At 48.1% G+C, this 11871-nt stretch overlaps 1 protein-coding gene across 1 annotated transcript in view; it reads left to right on the forward strand.

Annotated features, from left to right (window-relative positions):
• Window positions 1-11871, forward strand: part of DNMBP (dynamin binding protein) — a 97078-nt gene that overhangs the window by 45578 nt on the left and 39629 nt on the right. The window lies entirely within an intron of this gene.

Here is an 11871-nt window from a genome sequence, read left to right on the forward strand (position 1 = left end):
TCTTGAGAAAATGAAAACTCATGTTTTTATGATCAGGGGCCGTAGTTCAGTAGTAATAGCTTGATTTTCGTACTTGCTAGCAAGCACAGAGTCTTCACTCATATAAAGTGTCCAGATGGCTACTTTATAGAGGGAGAAATTTAGACCTGGAGCCATGAGATGACCTGCCAAGAGAGCTGAGGGCTAAGCTGTTGCTTTCCACTACTATAGCTTCTTACCTCCCACCCGTACATTCCACACTCACATTCTGTGGCTCGTCTCCGAAGATGTGTGTGAGCAACTGTGTGGTGTGCATACAGGCATGTACAGGTATATGTTGTAGGTATGCCTGCATATGTGTGTACATGTATGTAGGTCAGAGGTCAACTTGGGAATTGTTACTGAGTCACTGACACCTTGAGGTTTTTTATACAAGGTCTCTCGTTGGCCTAGAGCAGTGGTTCTCAGTCTTTCTAATGCTGCAACCCTATAATACACTTCCTCACATTGTGGTGACCCCCCTCCACCATAAAATTCTTTCTGTTGCTACTTTATAACTATAATTTTGCTGCTGTTATGAATCATAACATTAAGTATCTGATATGTAGGATATCTTATATTCGACCCCTGTGAAAGGATCGTTTGACACCCCACACACAAAGGAGTCATGACTCACAGATTAAGAATGACTTGCCTAGAGCTTGCAAATTGGGCTGGTCTGGCTGGTTCACCCCACTGTCTCTGCTCCCACAGTGCTGAGGTTTTAGGCACCTGTACCACACCTGGCCTTTAATGTGGGCGCTAGGGATTGAATTTCGGTCCTAAGCCATCTCTCCTTATATATCAGGCTATAGAGGAAAGGATACAGAAAGTGGGCTGGCATGTTACATTTAGAAGCTCCTGTCACAGCTGAGTGCTGCCCTGGGAGGGCTCATGCTTGTATATCATAGTCCCTTTCTGTTTCTAGGTGAGGCCCACACACCTGAATTTGACACACAAACTGTGTGCATGCATTCCTCATTCGCAAATGCTGGCATTCCGTGTGAGCCAAGCAAGGGCTCCCACTGGTTAGTAAGAAGGGCACACTCATCGTATCGCTCCCATGTGCGTGTCTGAAACTCTAGTGATGCTCCTGACACTGGCCTCTTGTTCCTCACGCTTCCTGTCCTGCAGCCGTTGAATCAAGCCTACAGGGTTTCTCTCAGGGGGGGCCACTACGGGAACCCTGCTGTTGGCCCTCACTACAGAGTGAGTCAGCCTCCCGCGTGGCACAGACCTTGCTTCTAGCTTGTTGTTCTAGACTCTAACGTAATGTCAGGGAAGAGGTCCATCCACAAGAGCCATCAAATTTCAGGATTTGAGATGGGGTCTCACTGTATAATCCAGGCTGACTTTGAATGTGCGTACATGCGTGTGTGGTATATGCATATGGATGCACATGTGTGTGCCCAGACATGTGCATGCCAAGATCAGGGAAGGATGTCAGGTGGCCCTACCTGCCACTTTCTGCTTTATCCCCTTGAGACAGGGTCTCTCACTGAACCTGGATCTCACGGTTGTTTGGCTAGGCCAGCCAGCCAGCCCCAGCAATCCTCCTGCGCCATCCTACCTCTCCCCACCAACTCCCAGTCACATATATACACACACCTGCAGTACTGGGCTGACAGCCCATGTGACTGTGCCAGGTTTATTTATGTGTTTGTTTAGTTGGGTGTTGAGGACTCGAACTCAGGTCTTTATGTTTGTGCAGCAAGCCCTCTTACCCACTGAAGCATCTCCCAGCCCCTGGCCTTCAGGCTTTGACTCTCCTGCCTTAGCCCCCCTGTGTGCTAGGATAGCTGCCACACCCAGTTCTCAGTAATTTCTAATGATGACTTGTAAATGAGATCAGAATATGTTTTTAAGGAAAGTAATATTTTCAACACAACATTGGGTGGGATCTGAAGAGCTGAAGAAGGCAACAGACTAACCATTGGGAGACTGCCGATAAGGAATAACAACGTATTACACTAAAGTGGTCTGCAGTAGTCTAGACAGGTAGTCAAAATGTGAATAGAGTTTTCATCTCTATAAAAAAATTCACATTCTAAAAACTCCTTGAAATGTCTCTGGTATAGTATATCTTTCTCCAACTAGTAGAATAGGGTAAAATAGCAAAACCTGGGCCAGTCATGGTGGCATACACATGTAATCTCAGGACTTGGGAGGTGGAGGCAGTGGGATCTCTGTGAGTTCCAGGTCAGCCAGGGCTACAGAGTGAGACCCTGTTTCAAAAATGAATGAATGAATGAATGAATGAATAAGATAGTCAAATCAATTTGTGCCTTTTTTTTTTTTTTTAAGATAATGAAAGTTAGTGTAGAGCCGGCCAGGGTGTAGTCACGTGAGGCATGTATGCTTAGGCTGCTCAAGGCCTGTCATTCAGCCCTAGTGTCCCCTCCACCAAGGAGTGAACGTAAGGCAGTCACAATCATTTCTTTTTTCTTTTAAAGATTTATTTATTTATTATGCATATAGTATTCTGCCGGCATGTACACCTGCAGACCAGAAGAGGGCACCAGATCTCATTACAGATGGTTGTGAGCCACCATGTGGTTGCTGGGAATTGAACTCAGGACCTTTGGAAGAGTAGTCAGTGCTCTTAACCTCTGAGCCATCTCTCCAGCCCGCCAATCTTTTCTTTTTTCTTTTTTCTTTTTCTTTTTTTCTAGTCTGTCAGTACGTAGGGAAAAAAGCAAGTATCCTTAACCCACATGACATCTGCCTCAGGGTGTTGGCTTAGAACAAATTCAACTGGATTTTATCCTGGGACAAAACAGGAGCCATAGCCGGAACCTATGAATAGTCTGTTAAGTAGGAGCAGTGACAAGTTTTTCCTTTTCGAGCTGACGGTTTAATACAGCGGAAGACTGTTTACTTGCTTATGATTGACCTGTGAGTCACCGTTCTTTGCAGGATGACTTTGCAAACATTTATTTCCTTGTGCCCAAGGCCAGGCAGAGTGGGAACTGCAGGAGAGCCAGGCACTTCAGGGTTTACAGGCTTTGCAGAACATAGCAAAAGAGCTGGCGCTGGCATGAGACCCCCGTCATGCCACTACTCCCTAAGTGTGCTCCCTGTGTCTTCTACTAAATGCCACAGGCCCTGAAAGGCAGGATGGGAACTTCTATGTCCCCTGAGTTCCCATGCGAGTCAGCATGGTTTTCTGAAATGACAGCAGTCATTGTTATTGTGAGAGAGGCTGACAGTAAGTGAATAAATATATAGCCTTTCAGTAGGGAAAAGAGCCTGGGGAGAAAAGAAAGCAGAGAAGACGCCATGGAAGGTGACAGGTGCCTGCCAGGCCGGAGCCAGCAAGGCTGTTTGTGGAGGAGAGGGATGAGACAGAGCTGAAACTGCAGGAAGGCCGTCCTGGCTCAAGTAGGAGCCGGCTTGGGGGTTCTTCATCTACAGCAAGGGAGCCAGCAGCACTGTGGATAGAAGGCCATGTGGTTAGACATACCTACACAGAAACCAGTGATGAGGTCGCTGCTGTGGTCAGAGAAGAAATGCCAGCAGCCTGGACTGGGGTGGAGCAGCGGGGCTGGAGGAGCGCAGCCCTCGGCATATTTCAAACCTGAGCCCCTAGGACTTGCTGCTGGACTGGGTGTGAGAAGCCAGCAAATGAGAGGAAGCGGGGTGACTGGAGAGTGCGAGCAGCCGCTAGGATTGAGCCAGTGAAGGCTCCGGGTTGAGCTGGACGGGGAAGGAGGGGCGTCCTGTGTCTTTCTGTTGCTGTGATAAACACCAAGACCAAATGCAACATGGGATCTAAAGAGTTTACTGTAGCTTTCAGGTCACCATCTATTATCAAAAGAAGGCACGGCAGGAACTGAGAGGCCACGGAGGAGCACTGTTACTGGCCTGCTCTCCTTGCCTGTCTTCCCTACTGTCTTTATATATCCCAGGCTCACCTGCTCAGCGTAGTGTGCACCGTGGGCTGGGCCTTCCTGTATCAGTTAGCAGTTAGGAAAATGCTAACAGACACGCCCACAGCCCCGACTGATGGAGGCAACTCCTTGATTGAGATTCCCTCTTTCCACACGCAGCAAGGGGCAGAGGTCAGGGCCTCAGTTTTGATTGAATTACTAAGACGCCCAGGTTAAAGTATTGGTCAGGTTATTTGAGTTCAAGGCTCCAGTTAGGGCGGGAGACATGACTGGGCAGCGTGAGCACAGAGCTACTGCTGAGTTCCCCGGCACAGACCTGGAATCCCAGCTACATGGGAGACTGAGGCAGGAGGATTGCAAGTCCCAGGCCTGCTGTAGGGGTACAGCAGCACAGGGATGCTATGTAAAACCACAGCCGTTAGTTGGGGTGGGGGCGGGAGTTTCTATGAATGAATAAGAGTACGCAGAGAATATGCATAGGTAAAAAGAAAAGAGATCTAGCCTGACGTGGTGGCGCACGCCTTTAATCGCAGCACTTGGGAAGCAGAGGCAAGTGGATCGCTGTGAGTTCAAGGCCAGCCTGGTCTACAAAGCGAATCCAGGACAGCCAAGGCTAACACAGAGAGACCCTGTCTCGAAAAACCAACCAAACAAACAAAAACAAAAAGAAAAGAAAAGAGATCTAATGAGAACCAAGCCTTCCTATTAGCGGAGTAGCTGTCTGACTATGTAGACACTAAAAGTGAGTAGTAATAGTAGTTACAACTAACTGTGCTCTCATCACTGTTAAAACATACACAAGGTACTCTCATGCACTTACCTGGTCCTTGAAACTGCCCACGATTGGCAGATGAGAGAACCAAGGTTTGCCTAGAGTCTCACAGTAAATAGGGCTGGGATTCAAATCTGGACCAATGTCTTACAGAGTCCTTACACACGGCCTTATTGTAGCCACAGCAATGACAGTGTGTTCCGACCTGAAGAGGGACCTGGTTTCTGAGATTTGGTGGGGAAAAGCAATAATTGGAAAATTACGTGTTTCCTAACTCTAGGCCTTCCTTTTCTGTCCTCCCTGTCTCCAACCAGCAGTCTCTTCACCAGAATGGAGACTCCTTCTCTGCTGGGGACTTCCACTTGAGCTTAACTGCCTTTCTGCCCCTTTATTTCCAGATCTGGGCTCCAGGTAGCCCAGCGCGAAAGCTAACCAAAGTGGGATCTGCTTTTCAAGTTTCCTCAGCAGCCTTAGCCTAGAGGCAGCTGTGCTGAACAAGAGCAGGAACCACGCTCCTGATAGTGTCCATCTTGCATGTGTGCCTCTGTGTGTGTGTTTGTGTGTGCACATGTATGAACAAGAGTAGGAATCATGCTCCTGATAGTGTCCATCTTGTACGTGTGCCTCTGTGTGTGTGTCTGTGTGTGCACATGTATGAACAAGAGTAGGAACCATGCTCCTGATAGTGTCCATCTTGCATGTGTGCCTCTGTGTGTGTGTGTCTGTGTGTGCACATGTATGAACAAGAGCAGGAACCACGCTTCTGATAGTGTCCATCTTGTACGTGTGCCTCTGTGTGTGTGTGTCTGTGTATGCACATGTATGAACAAGAGTAGGAACCACGCTCCTGATAGTGTCCATCTTGTACGTGTGCCTCTGTGTGTGTGTGTCTGTGTGTGCACATGTATGAACAAGAGTAGGAACCACGCTCCTGATAGTGTCCATCTTGTACGCGTGCCTCTGTGTGTGTGTGTGTGTGTGTGTGCACATGTATGAACAAGAGTAGGAACCACGCTCCTGATAGTGTCCATCTTGTACGTGTGCCTCTGTGTGTGTGTGTCTGTGTGTGCACATGTATGAACAAGAGTAGGAACCACGCTCCTGATAGTGTCCATCTTGCACGTGTGCCTCTGTGTGTGTGTGTCTGTGTGTGCACATGTATGAACAAGAGTAGGAACCACGCTCCTGATAGTGTCCATCTTGTACGCGTGCCTCTGTGTGTGTGTGTCTGTGTGTGCACATGTATGAACAAGAGTAGGAACCATGCTCCTGATAGTGTCCATCTTGCACGTGTGCCTCTGTGTGTGTGTGTCTGTGTGTGCACATGTATGAACAAGAGTAGGAACCATGCTCCTGATAGTGTCCATCTTGTACGCGTGCCTCTGTGTGTGTGTGTCTGTGTGTGCACATGTATGAACAAGAGTAGGAACCACGCTCCTGACAGTGTCCATCTTGTATGTGTGCCTCTGTGTGTGTGTGTCTGTGTGTGCACATGTATGAACAAGAGTAGGAACCACGCTCCTGACAGTGTCCATCTTGTATGTGTGCCTCTGTGTGTGTGTGTCTGTGTGTGCACATGTATGAACAAGAGTAGGAACCACGCTCCTGATAGTGTCCATCTTGTACGTGTGCCTCTGTGTGTGTGTGTCTGTGTGTGCACATGTATGAACAAGAGTAGGAATCATGCTCCTGATAGTGTGTGCTTCTGTGTGTTTGTGTCTGTGTGTGCACATGTATGGAGGCCAAAGGTCAACCTTAGGTGTTGTGCTGTCCAATCAGGGCAGGCTGGCAGGTAAGGAAGGCCCAGGGGTCCTTCCGTCCCCACCTCTCCATGCTGGTTTTAGAAACATACCCCATAGCACCCAGCTCTGATGTGTGTTCTGGGGGTCAAACTCTGGTCCTTATGCTCGCTTGGCAGGCATTTTCCTGGATGTCCCTACAACCCCTAGCTCCATCTTTCTAACGCCGCTGTGTGCTGGCTAACTGGGATTATGGTCCAGAGCTTAGCGCCAGAGCCCTCCCAGGATCGAGGGGTGTGGAGCCGCACTGGAGAGCGAGTGGAGTAGAAGGAAAGCCATGTAAAGAAAGACTTTCAGAAGGAGAAAGTTACCCAGCTATCATGAAGCCAGGCATGGTAGCTCACACCTTTAACTCTGAGTTCTGGGCTAGCCTTGTCTACAAAGTGAGTTCAGGCCAGCCAGGGATATATATTGATACCCTGTCTCATAAAAATAGATGAGAGAAACTGGGTGCGGTGACACACACCTTTAATCCCAGCAGGCGGTCACTGTGCATTTGAGGACAGCCCAGGCTACACAGAAAAATCCTGTCTTGAAAAACCAAAAAAGAGAGAGAGAGAAAAAAAAAAAAAAAAAAAGACAAGGGAGCAGAAGAGTGGGTGAGGAATGCCCGTGTCCAGGCTTGTGTGGCAGCAGCCGTCCCAGCTGACAAAACCGGTGTGCTATTCTCCCTTTCCCTCTTTCTTTTGTAGCAGCCTGTCAGTCTGAAAGCTTCTGTGTTGCTGTAAGGTAGGAAAAGCCCCAGGTTCTTCACATTCATCTCTAAGTGGTATCTTTAAGGCCTATGAACTGGGTGTGGTGGCGCACACCTTTAATCCCAGCACTCAGGAGGCAGAGGCAGGCGGATCGCTGTGAGTTCGAGGCCAGCCTGGACTACAAAGCGAGTCCAGGGCAGCCAAGGCTACACAGAGAAACATGAAAGAGAGGGGGGTGTAGTATGAAGTCAAACAGAGAAAAGTGGAATTGCTGGGCTCCACGCACAGGTGTGTAACCTCAACTGCTGGCAAGGCTGAAGCTGGCAGATCACTAGCTCCTGGCTCGCCTAGGTTGTTTGTTACACTGTGAGTTCAAGGCCAGCCTAGGTAACTTAGCAAGACCCTGTCTAGGAACTAAAAAGTGACAAACAGGGTTGGGGGTGTAGACCACTCCGTGGTAGCATGGTTGCCCAGTGTGTGGGAAGGCCTGGATTCAGTCGGCAGCACAAACCACAAACAGCCTTTCAAGTCACTTACACTGTGATAGTTCCTCTTAGTTTCACATCATGTCTGCCTCTGATCATTCATAAGTAGTGTCTCCTTACCTATGATTTAGTTTTCTCTTTTTATCTCTTCTCTTGGCCAGCTTACCAGGTGTGCTTTTCTTATCATGCTTGCTTTATCAGAGATACAGTTGCTAGAGAAATTTGTTTTCCAAACAGTCTCTTTCCCTCCTCCCCTCCCCCCACCCCGCCCTCTCTCTCTCTCTCTCTCTCTCTCTCTCTCTCTCTCTCTCTCTCTCTCTCTGTCTCTGTCTGTCTCTCTGTCTCTCTGTCTCTCTGTCTCTCTCTCTCTCTCTCTCTCTCTCTCTCTCTCTCTCTCTCTCTCTCTCTCGTGTGTGTGTGTGTGTGTGTGTGTGTGTGTGTGTGTGTGTTTCTCTGCTTGTAGAGGTCACAGGACAAGAACAACTTGCAGAAGTTGTTTTTCTCTTTCTTCCTTGTGGGTTTGGGAGTTTGAACCCAGGTTATCAGGCTTGGTGGTGAGTGCCTGTTTTACAGATGAGCTAGCTCAACTCCCTCACCCCCCAACACACACACTTTCCCCCTTGAAATGTAAAAGCTACGTTCCTGTGTGTGTGCCTTGGCCTGTAGTTGGAGGTCAGAGGACAGCTTTTAGGAGTCAGTTCTTTCCTTCAACCATGTGGAGTTTGATAATAGGTTTTGATGGCAAATGCCTTTACCTGTTTTACCTGAGCTAGCTCACTGCTCCTCCCCATTTTTAAGTAGTATCTTATATGTAGCTCTAGCTGGTCTCAAATTTGAGCTACCCCCAACCCCAACCCCCAGCCTCCACCACTTGCTGGGATTATTATGGCTCTAGCACAGTGCCCAACAAGGGTGATTAATCTTTTTGTTGTTGTTTTGACTTGTTTTTGAGACTGAGTCTCACTATGTACCCCAGGCTGGCCTAAAATTTGCTGTGTAGACCAGGCTGCCACAAACTCCCGAGTGCTAGGATTAAAGGCATGCGCCTTCCCAAACACAGAAAATTAATCTGTGCTTTCGGTTGGATCAGAATTAAGCATGATCATAGAATTTTAGACTTATAAGCTGAGAGACCATTAATTTCCTCATTTCACACATAAGAAAGTTTCAGCTGGGCCTGAAAGGATATCTTAGCAGTTAAGAACACAGACTGCTCTGGAAGAGGACCCACCCAGATGGAGGCTCAAAACCGAGGGCACCTGCACTAAGGTACACACACTCACACACACAGACACACACGAATAATACAAGAAAGAAACAAAACAGCCAGGTGTGGTGGCATATTCCTTCAATCCCAGGACTCAGGCGGCAGAGGCAGGTGGACCTCTGTGAGTTCCAGACTAACCTGGTCTATGTAGTGAGACCCTGTCTCAAAAATATAAGCAGCCTCACCGTCTGGTGAGTTTTCTATTGTTTTGCATAAAGCTGTCTTTCCAAATATTGTTGCCTGTTTGTTTGGTGAGAAAATCATAGTCTTTGTAGATTACTAACCCCATCAGCACAACAGTCTTATGTGCCTCTGTGGGGATCCGAATGTTGGTGTGCTGGTGGCCCAGGAGCCGCACTGGGTGGGAGGTCAGTAAGTCACGACTGAGATGAGAGGATGGTAGTGTGGGTAGGAGGGTGCCTGTGGACATGCATTTCTGAATTACAGCCTGGTAGGCAGCACGGTAACATGGTAGAATGCACATGCTAGATGTAGCTATGTTTTTGTCTGGTGCCATGAAGTCAAGCAGACCTGGGTTCGTGTAGCCGTGTAAGTGATCCCAGACTAGTTACCCAGCACCCAGAGTCTCATGGAGGTCACACCGGCTTTGAACTTGCTGTTTAGCCAGGATGACCTTGAACTCCCAATCTTCCTGCCAAGTGCTGGAATTAGAGGCATTCCTCACCACACCCACCTGGATTATTTCTTTATCTATGGCAAAAATAATTGCTTACTTACTTGGGATAGTGAAGATCAAACAGGACATTTTTCTTGACTTCTAGAGCCAATCATAGCTCATGCTCACTCAGACACACACAGACACACAGACACACACACACACGCACACACACACACACACACACACAAACACACAGAAGCCAGAATGGCTGGGACTGTCCCTGCTGATGATGATTGAAAGGCTCATGAGAAGAGAATACATGGGCTGCTTTTGTTGTTGTTGTTTGAGACAGGGCTTCTCTGTGTAGCCCTGGCTGTCCTGAAACTCAGTATGTAGACCAGGCTGGCCTCGAACTCAAAGAAAGCCCCGTTTCTACCTCCTGGGATTAAAGATGTGCACCATCACTCTGTCTCCTCCCTTTTCGAGAAAGGGATTCACTAAGTTGCTCAGGCAGGCTGAATTTGTAAGCCTCCTCCCTCACCTCTTGAGTAAGCTGAGTTTTCAGGCCTGTGCCACCATGCTTGGATTTTGTCCACTTTGGGACTCTCTTTAGCTTGTCAAAACTTCTGAGCTTCTCCTGAGATTCAGTCTGTCCCAGGCCTGAAACCCGCACAGACTATGTCTTCTCCATTCCCGTAACCAGCATAGCCTTCTGGGAAGAGACTATCCTTTCCCCTCCCATTTGTTTCCCCAGATTCCATATCGTTTGGTTCACTCTGCTCAAACTCCCAGTACCCACAATCCCTTTTTCTGTAAGGCTGATTCCGCCCCTTGGCCTAGCATGCAGAGTCCATCAAAGGAAGACACACTGCTCTCAAGAACCCATCAAGGAAGCTGTGAGGGAAAAATAGAACAGAGGACTGTTAGGGCTGGGAGATTCAGGGGAGTCACCAAAGCCATCCTATAGATGGACAGTTGCGTCCTGGAAAGAATATGCAGTTTATAAGCAGTAGAATAAACACTGAATTACAGGCAGGGCAGATCGAGCACCAGAACTACGAGGTAGATAAAAGTTAAAGAGATTATCCTTGTATATCTAATGGCTGGAGCAGGCGGCTGGAAACGTGGTCCAATTGAGGCCTGTGTGAAAGCTCTCCTGGGATATGCAGGTCTTGACTTCTTTGCCATTGCTGATGTGTTTATTGCTTAGCATTTGTCACCTGCCTTTTACTTTGTAGTGCATGGCTTTGTGATGTCGCATGTGGGCATCCCTTTGTTTATCTTCTCTTCCTCGATGCTCATGTCTAAGGTTGGTCTACTGGGGGCTGGAGAGATGGCTCAGAGGCTAAGAGCACTGGCTGCTCTTCCAAAGGTCCTGAGTTCAGTTCCCAGCAACCACATGGTAGCTCATAACCATCTATAATGGGATCTGGTGCCCTCTTCTGGCCTGCAGGTGTACATGCAGGCAGAACACTGTATACATAATAAATAAATAAAACTTTTTAAAAAGATCTATCTATCTATCTACCTATCTATCATGCCAGTCTTTATGATTTTAGCCAAATTCTCTAGTTCTTAAATATAGCGTATAAACTGAACTGAAAATAATTTTAGGCCCGGCATGGTGGCACACGCCTTTAATCCCAGCACTGGGGAGGCAGAGGCAGGCGGATCGCTGTGAGTTCGATGCCAGCCTGGTCTACAAAGTGAGTCCAGGACAGCCAAGGCTACACAGAGAGACCCTGTCTCGAGAAACAAAAAAAAAAAAAAAAAGAGAGAGAAAGAAAGAAAATAATTTTAGAAAATGGATTGATGTGATGCTTTCTGATAAGGAGAGTGTCTAAGAAAGGGAACCTAACTGTTTCTCTTGATAAGAGTTCACGCCATGATTACCATGACGGAGAGAGCTGTAGGAATTCCTACCGTTCCTCAGTAGGATGGCTTCCAGCAGCTGACGCTTGAGTGGCGGTGGTTTGAATGTGCACTGCCTGGTCACTGGACACTCTCACAGGAGCAAACTCTCTGGGCAGGGGAGCTGCGCTTGTTGGGGAAGAGTTTCTGAGGTCCAAGGCTTTCAGCGGGGTCTGGAGGGCCAGTTTGAGCTGCCCGCGCAAGCATTTGTCCTCATGCCGAACCTGCAGACTGACACAAGACCCCGGCCTGGGCTTTGCAAGGGAGCTCTTTCTCTTTCACGGTGCCTTTTTTTTTTTTCCCTACAAGCCCTTGAGGGCATCAGAATGCCTGTACCTTCAGAGTATGAAGCAGCCCAGCCAGTCTGACCAGCTCTGGGGAACACCACAGTGCTGCCAACACCCATCACATGGAG

The sequence above is a fragment of the Acomys minous genome (assembly GCF_964271855.1).
Source record: "Acomys minous genome assembly, chromosome: 2".
NCBI lineage: Eukaryota > Metazoa > Chordata > Mammalia > Rodentia > Muridae > Acomys > Acomys minous.